Source organism: Cynocephalus volans, chromosome 1 (assembly GCF_027409185.1).
Source record: "Cynocephalus volans isolate mCynVol1 chromosome 1, mCynVol1.pri, whole genome shotgun sequence".
Lineage (NCBI taxonomy): Eukaryota > Metazoa > Chordata > Mammalia > Dermoptera > Cynocephalidae > Cynocephalus > Cynocephalus volans.
Window position 1 is genome coordinate 130,563,754 of NC_084460.1, and position 9,096 is coordinate 130,572,849.

The following is a 9,096-nucleotide window of genomic DNA, read 5'->3' on the forward strand; positions in this document are numbered from 1 at the left end:
CCCTTCAGATGGAGTTACTTGGAGGCGGCAAGCGAGAAAAGAGCCTTGATGGTCCCCAGGACAGCAAGACCACTAATAGGGTTCCCGTGGACCCACTTAGGAGTGAGAAGCCAGAACATCTGTAAAAGGGGAGCCATTCAGAGGCCAGTGAGTCATAGCAAGGGACCGGCACAGGGCCCATCCCATGGGAAGTTTTTGGAGCATGGGTGGTGGGGGAGATGGGCCCAACCAGAGAACACTGGGGCACAGCAAGGACAGCCAATCCGGCCCCCAATCAGCACAGGACCACTCAGAGGAGACTTCTTGGGAATGCAGAATTGCATGGGGTGCAGTTTGATGAAAAAACTCAGGCCCAGATCAGAGTTTCTCCACGGAAATCTTTAGTAAAAGGCGAAAGATTTATGCGATCTCCAGATCAGAGTTTCTACACAACCCAGGTACATCAGGTCTCTGGTGAGCCAGAAGTACCTATAAAGTCAACCATTAAACCCTGAGCCGCACAAAAAGCCTTCCCTAGGGAAACAGAAGCAAAACAGCAATTTAGCTCAACCACACAGCTCAAGTACTGGTTCCCACAGGTAGTTCTCCTGTTTAAGAAGTAAGCAAAGAACAAAATATTAGTTCCAGCCCAAGCACACCACCAGTGCCTCGGGGCCCGCCAGAGGACACGAGGCTTGGAGCTGGGGACTGGACCCCCCTTTCACAACCAGGCACACCATGCCAGTGGCTCAGGGCCCGCCTGGTGACCTGAGATATGGAGAAGGGGACCAGACCCTCCTCCCACAACCAGGCACACCATGCCAGCATCTCAGGGCCCACCCAGGGACCTGAGGCATGGGGAAGGGGACCGGAACCCCTCCCACAACCAGGCATACCACGCCAGCACCTCGGGGCCCGCCCAGGGACCTGAGGCATAGTGTTGGGGACCAGACACTCCCCACAATCAGGCACACTGCCAGCACCAAGTAGCATGCCAAAAACATCACCTCCGTGTGGGTGGCCCACCACAGCCACCACCATAAGCATGGCTGCCGTGAAAGCAGCTAGATACCACAACCACCACGCAGATGGTCTGCCAGCCACTGGAGTACAATGACACAAGGAGAGTCACCAGCAGAGATAAGAAAAGAAGAGGATGTCTCTCTCCACAAAGCCCATTTCAGAGTGACAGAAGAAGGATCTGCTCTATGTTAATATTGGGGGCCCTGACCACACCTATCAGCATTGGACAGATCATCTAGGCAACATATCAACAGAGTAACCATTATTCTTTCAGAAGGAGAGAATAAATCTAAGGTTATCAGTGGTGGGAGCGGGGAGGAGAAGGGGAGAGGGGGATGGAGAGAGATTGGACATGGGGCATAAAGAATAATTACAATTTGTAACAATATATATGCTAGTAATATTGATTTGATCAACATATCTCAATGTTGAACCCCCAAAATATGTATAATCAATTTTGATTCAATAAAAATTTTTTAAAAACCCAAAAAACAAGCAAACTAAAAACAAAAAAACAAAGACACAATAGGTTGGAAGTGAAAGGATAAAAAAATAGTAACCAAAAATAAATAAATAAATAAAGCAGGGGTAGCTATACTAATATCAGACAAAATAGATTTTAAATAGAAGTTTATGAGAAAAAAACATTGTATTAATAAAAGCTTTAATACAGCAAGAAAACACAATTATAAACATTTACACACCTTACAACAGACCATCAAAATATATGAAGCAAAAACTGACAAAATTAAAGGGATCTACAATAATGGTTGGAGGCTTTAACATCCCACCCTCAATAATGGATAGAACAACCAGACAGAAGATATGTAAGGAAACAGAGGACTTAAACAACATGATAAACTAAATACACCTAACAGACATATATAGAACACTCTACCCAACAACAATAGCATATGCATTCTTCTCAAGTACAGATTGTCCAGGATAGACCATATGTTAAGCCATTAATTATGTCTCAATAAATTTTAAAAGACAGATATTATACAAAGTATCTTCTCTGATTACAGTGGGATGAAGTTAAAAATCAATAACATAGTAAAACTGGAAAATAAACAAACTTGTGAAAATTAAATACCACACTCAAACAACAAATGGATCAAAGAAGAAATCACAAGGAAAATTAGAAAGTATTTAGAGATTAATGAAAATGAAAGCACAACATACCAAAACTAATGGAAAGTAACAAAAGCAATGCTGAGAGAAATTTATAGCTACAAATACTTACATTAAAAAACAAGAAAGGTCTCAAATCAGCGACATAACTTTACAAATTAAGGAACTATAAAAAGAAGAAACTAAATCCAAATCTAGCAGAAAAAAGGAAATAGCAAAGATTAGGCATAGATAAACAAAACAGAATAGAAAAATGGTAGAAAATCTACTGTTTTTGTTGAAAAGATCAACAAAATTGACAGAGCTTTTGCTACATGGACTAATAGAAAGAAAAAGAGAAAATTCAAATTACTAAAATAAGAAATGAAAGTGGGGGCATTACTACTGTTTCTACAGAAATAAAAATGATTATAAGAGAGTACTATCAAGTATTCACCAAAAAATTGGATAACCTAGATGAAATGACCAAATTCTAAAAAAACACAAAACATACCAAGTCTAAAACTAATTATAAAGAATATAAAATCTGAATAGACTTACAGCTAGTAAGGAGATGGAATCAAAATTCTTCCAACAAAGGAAATCCCTGGGCCTTATGGCTTCACTGGTGAATTCTACCAAACATTCAAAGAACTAACACCAATCCTCTGAAACTTCTTTAAAAAATTGAAGAAGAGGATACACTTCCTAACTCATTCCATGAGGCCAGCAGCACCCTGATACCAGAGCCAGACAAAGATACTATTAAAAAAAGAAACTACAGACCAATATTCCTTATAAACTTTGATGCCAAAATCCTCAACAAAATGCTAGCAAATCAAATTCAACAGCATGTTAAAAGGATTATACATCACACCAAGTGAGATTAATTCTTGGAATGCAAGGATGGTTTAACACACAAAAACCAATCAGAATAATAAATCATATTAACATAATGAAGTAAAAAACATATGATTATATCATATCACATTTAACCCATAATATTCCATCCCTGGCCCCCCAAAACTCATGTCCTTTTCACGTACAAATTCATTCATTTAATCTCTATAGCCCTAAAGTTTTAATTTATCCCAGTACCAACTCAAAAAGTCCAAAGTCTATCTTTGAAATTAAAACAAGTTATCAACTGCCAAGATACAATGGTGAGACAAGCATAGGGTACATATTCCTGTTCAAAAAGGTGGAGATAGACCAAAAGAAAGGAGTAATGGGTCCCAAACAAGTCCACAACCCTACAGGGCAGGCATCAAATCTCAAAGCTGAAGAATAACCTCCCTTGATTCCATGTCTGCTGGCATCCTCTGCACACTGGTGCAGGGATTGGGCCTCCAAGTCCTTGGGTAGCCAAGCTCCTATGTCTTTCCTGGGCTCAGCCCACACATAAGCTCTCCCAGGCTGGTGTTGCACACTGGTAGCTCTACAATTTTGGGGTCTCCAAGGTGGTCCTGCCTCCATGGCTCCTTTAAGCATATCCTGGTTGGGTTTCTCTGCAACTCCAACCCCACATTACCACTCAGCACAGCTCTAGTGGAGGCTCTTTGCAGTGACTCCACTCCCGTGACAGATGTCTTCCTGGATCCCCAGGTTCCCATATATCCCTTGAAATCAAGGTGGAGGCTCTGGCACAGTTCTGACATTCTGCCAACCTGCAGTTTTAAAATCACGTGGACACCACCAAGTCTTCTGACATATATTCTGAAGCTGCAGGTCAAGCCACACCTGAGGCCAAGTTAGCCACAGTTGGAGCAACCAGAGCAGCTGGGGTACAGGCAGCAGCATCCTGAGGAGGCCCTGGGCAGTGAGCCCATAGAGGGTGCCCTGGGACTGTTTCCTGAAACCATTCTGTCTCCCTAGGCCTCTGGGTCTGTGATGGGAGGGGCAACCTCAAAGATCTCTGAAATGCCTTCAGGGTCCTTCTTCTATTCTCTTGATAATCCTTTTCTTCTGTACAAATCTCCATAGCAGAGGGTCACTGGGCTACACCTTTGTTTCCTCTCTCAAAGACAGCTTTTGATCTTCACATGGCCAACCTGAGAGTTTTACAAATTCTTGCCCTCTCCTTTCTTTTGAATTATAAATTCCAGCTTTACATCATTTCTTTTCTTCCATAAATCATCATAGGCTGTTCCAAGAGCCCATGCAGCTGCCTAAATGCCTTGTTGCTTAGAAATTTCTTCCATCAAATACCCTGGTTCGTATTTCTTAAGTTCCACATTCCATAAAATGCTTGCACATGAACAAAATGCAGCCAAGTTCTTTGCAACTCCATAACAAGGGTGACTCTTGATCCAATTTCCAATAAGCTCTTCCTCATTTCTATATGAAACCTCAGAATAGACTTTACTATCCATATTTCTATTAGCATTCTGGTCACCACCACTTAACCAGTCTCTAAGAAGTTCCAAACTTCCCCTTGTCTTCTTGTCTTCTAAGCTTTCACTAGAATCTTGGGTTTTTTCTCGCTTTCCTCCGAATTCTGCCCATTACCCAGTTCCAAAGCTGCTTTCCACATTTTCAGGTGTTTGTTATAAGCAACACCCCATTTCTTTGTACTAATTTTCTGTATTAGCCCATTTCTAATGCTTATAACAGAATACCTGAAACCAGGTAATTTATGAAGAAATGAAATTTATTTCTTAAAGTTTTGGAGGCTGGGAAGTTCAAAGTCCAGGGACAAATCTGGTGAGAGTCTTGTTCTTGGTGGTGACTGTCTACAGCAATGTAGGATGTCACATGATGAATGCCTGAGCAAGAGAGCTAACTGGCTCACTTACTCTCCTTATAAAGCTGTGAGAACCATGCTCATGACCACTCATTAAACCATTAATGAATTAATCTATTCATGTGGGCACAGTCCTCAGGTTCCAATCACCTCTCAAAGGCTCCACCTTTCAATTACCATAATAAGATTTCCCACCCTCTTAACACTATTACAATGAAGGTCAAGTTTCCAGTACATGAATGTTTGGGGAAAACATTTAATCCATAGCACTTATCTAATGCCATATACAAGAATTAGTTCAAAATGTATCAAAGACCTAAATGTAAGACCTAAAACTATAAAACTCTTAGAAGAAAACATAGGACAAAAGCTTCATGATATTGTATTTGGCAATGATTTCTTGGATATGACATCAAGGCACAAGCAACAAAAGAAAAAATTTAACTTCATGAAAAATTTTTTTAAATGTGTGCATCAAAAGACACATATCAACACAGTAAAAAGGCAACCCACAGAATGGGAGAAAATATTTGAAAATCACATATTTGATAAGTTATTAACATCCAGAATATATATAGAACTCCCAAAACTCAACAACAAAAAAATACAAACAACCCAATTAAAAAATTGGCAAAAAAATTGAATAGACATTTCTCCAAAGAAGATATAAATGGCCAATTAGCACATCAAAAAAATGCTCAACATCACTAATCATTAGACAATACAAATTAAAACTACAATGAGATACTACCTAATACTCATTAGGATGATTACTATTAAAAAAAAAAACAGGAAATAACAAATGTTCATGAGAATGTGGAGAAACTGGAACCCTTGTACACTCACTGTTGGTGGGAATATAAAATGGCACAGCCAAAAAAAAAAAAAAAATGGCACAGCCACTGTGAAAAACAGTATGGCACTACCTCAGAAAAATTAGAAATGGAATTACCATATAATCCAGCAATTCCACTTCTGTTAATATATCCAAAAGAATTGAAAACAGGGTCTTGAAGAGATAGTTGTATACCCATGTTCACAGTAGGATTATTCACCATAGGTAAAATGTGGAAGCAATCCAAGTGTTCATCTATGGAAGAATGGGTAAGCAAAATGTGGTATATACATACAGTAGAATATTACTCATTCTTTTTTTTTTTTTTTTTGTCTTTTTTGTGACCGGCCGCACCGCGCTCAGCCAGTGAGCACACCGGCCATCCCTATATAGGATCCGAACCCGCGGCGGGAGGGCTGCTGCACTCCCAGAGCCACACTCTCCCAAGTGTGCCACGGGGTCGGTCCAATATTACTCATTCTTAAAAAAGGAAGGAAATTCTGATATACGCTTCAACATGGGTGTACTTTGAAGACATTATACTAAGTGAAATAAGCCAGACACAAAAAGACAAATACAGTATAACTCCACTTATATGAGGTATTTAAAGTAGTCAAAATCATAAAGACAGACATTAGAATGGTGGCTGCCAGGGACTGGGGGGAGGAGGAAACAGGGAGTTTTAATGGGTATAGAATTTTAGTTTTACAGGATGAAAAGAGTTATGGAGATGGATGGTGGTGATGGAATAACATTATGAATGTATTTAATTCCACTGGACTGTACACTTTAAAATGGTTAAGATTGTAGATTTATGTTATGTGTATTTTAACACAATTAAAAAATGGAAAATAAAACCAAATGAAAAAGAATTAATAAATTATTTGTTTAGTGTCTAGAGATGCATCTGTTTTACAGGCTTATTCTTTATACTGCTGCTTCTACAACTTTAATAAATAACGGGGCATCTTCTTAAGAGGCAAATTCTAGATTTAGTAAGTCTGGGGTAGGGCCCAAGATTCTCCATTTCTAACAACTTCCAAAGTGAAGCTTATGCTGCTGGTCCTGGTCCATAGCCCATATTTTGAGTAACAAGGTTTTATAAAATTTTTAAAGTGATATAGTATCTGAGATTCAAAAAAAATACACTAAATGATTAAATGGCAGTTGCCTCAAAATGGGATAAGACTCAATAGGACTTAGACGTGCTCTTTCTGAGCACTAAACATGACAAGTTCTAGAAAGATTGCATCTCAGTTTGTCTATTATCTATTGCTACATAACAAAATTATTGGCTTAAAACAACATCAAACATTTATTTTGCTCATGAATCTGGAAGTTGCGCAAAGCTTTGCAGAGACAGTTTGTCTGTGTTCCACATGGCAACAACTACAACAGCCCAACTGGGAAGTAAAGGAGCTACTTTTAAAATGACTCACTCATATTGCTGGCTAGTTGATGCTGGCTTTTAGCTGTGTGCTCAGCCAGGGCTGTGGGACAATGGTTTTGGTTCCTGTCCAATGGGCCCTCCATGGGATGCTTGAGCTTTCTCTTAGCATAGTGGCTGGGATCCAAAGGCAAGTGTTTCAAGAGAACAAAGTGGAAATACATGGCATTTTTATGACTTGGCATTAAAAATCTCATAGCATCACTCCAGCCTTACTCTATTAGTTGACACATTTACAAAGGCCTACCAGATTCCAGAAGCGAGATCTAAGACTCTACTTCTTGATGGTGGAGTGGCAGGGTTGGCAAGGATCTAGAAGAGAATGAGAGATGGAACATATAATCATGGCCATCTTTGGAAAATACAATCTGCTGTACTTAACCCCAAATCCCTTTTGAACAAATGATAAATTAAGTTACAAAATTCTTTAATTCTATCTCATCCCCATTCCCATTTTTATATATTCTGAGCAAAAAATATATATATAGAACAGATTGGAAGAAATTGAGAAAAAGAAAAATTTAAAAATTATCTAATAGGGTAGAAAAAAACAGGAGGAAAATCAGTTGAAAAGTGAAGATGGAAGTAGAAAAAGGAGGTAAAATGCAAGCAAACATAAATTTAGATGTATATATAAAGACACCCTGATACCAAAACCAGACAAAGATAAAACAAAAAAAGAAAACCACAGACCAATATCTCTGATGAACATAGACACAAAAATCCTCAATAAAAGATACTCAGCAAATTAGGTATAGAAAAAAAATATCTCAACACAACAAAAACCTGTGTATGACAAACCCACTGCCAATATCATCCTGGATGGGATTATACTGAATTCAGCTATTACCTAAAGAGCAGGAACAAGAAGAATGCCCACTCTCACCACTCTTACTTAATATACTATTGGAAGTACTAGCCAGAGCAATCAGGCAAGAGAAAAAAATAAAGGGGATCCAGACTGGAAAAGACAAAGTCAAACTGTCCCTGTATGCAAATGACATGATCCTATATACAGGAAAACCTAAAGACTCAACCAAAAAACTCTTAGAGCTGATTAACAATTTCAGTAAAAGAATCTTAAAAGCTGCAAGAGAGAAGCGTCAAATCACCTATAAGGGAGCCCCAATCAGGTTAACATCAGACTTTTCATCACAAACCCTAAAAGCTAGAAAGGAATGGGATGATATTTTCAAAATACTAAAAGACAAAGATTGCCAGCCAAGAACACTCTACCCTGCAAGGCTATCCTTCCGAAATGCGGGGCAAATAGTATATTTCTCAGACAAACAAAAACTGTGGGAGTTCACTACCACAAGACCACCCTTACAAGAAATCCTCAAGGGAGTACTGGGTTTGGTTCCTGAAAAATAACTACCACTGCCATAAAAACACAAGAAAAATCTAAACCCGCTAGTATAATAAAAATGGCATTCATGAAGAGAAAACAAGCTAACAAAAACACTATCTACAAACTAAGGAACCAACAAACACAGAAAACAGACAGTAAATCAGAAAGCAAGGAACAAAAGACACCTAAGACAACCAAACAACCAATAAAATGCTAGGAATAAATCAACACCTTTCAATAACAACTCTTAATGTAAAAGGCTTAAATTCCCCAATTAAAAGACACAGACTGGCTGACTGGATCAAAAAGCAGGACCCAACTATATGCTGCCTACAAGAGACCCACCTCACCCATAAAGATTCACACAGACTAAGAGTGAAAGGATGGAAAAAGATTTACCATGCAAACAGAAAAGAAAAACGAGCTGGAGTAGCTATTCTTATATCTGACAAAATAGACTTTAAACTAAAAACCATAAAAAGAGACAATGAGGGACACTACTTAATGATAAAAGGACTGATCCATCAAGAAGACATAACAATCATAAATATGTATGCACCCAATGTTGGAGCAGCCAGATTTATAAAACAAACTCTATTAGACCT

At 38.7% G+C, this 9,096-nt stretch overlaps 1 pseudogene; it reads right to left on the reverse strand.

Annotated features, from left to right (window-relative positions):
• Positions 1 to 315: 315 nt before the first annotated feature.
• Positions 316 to 419, reverse strand: LOC134365010 (U5 spliceosomal RNA; annotated as a pseudogene).
• Positions 420 to 9,096: the final 8,677 nt, after the last annotated feature.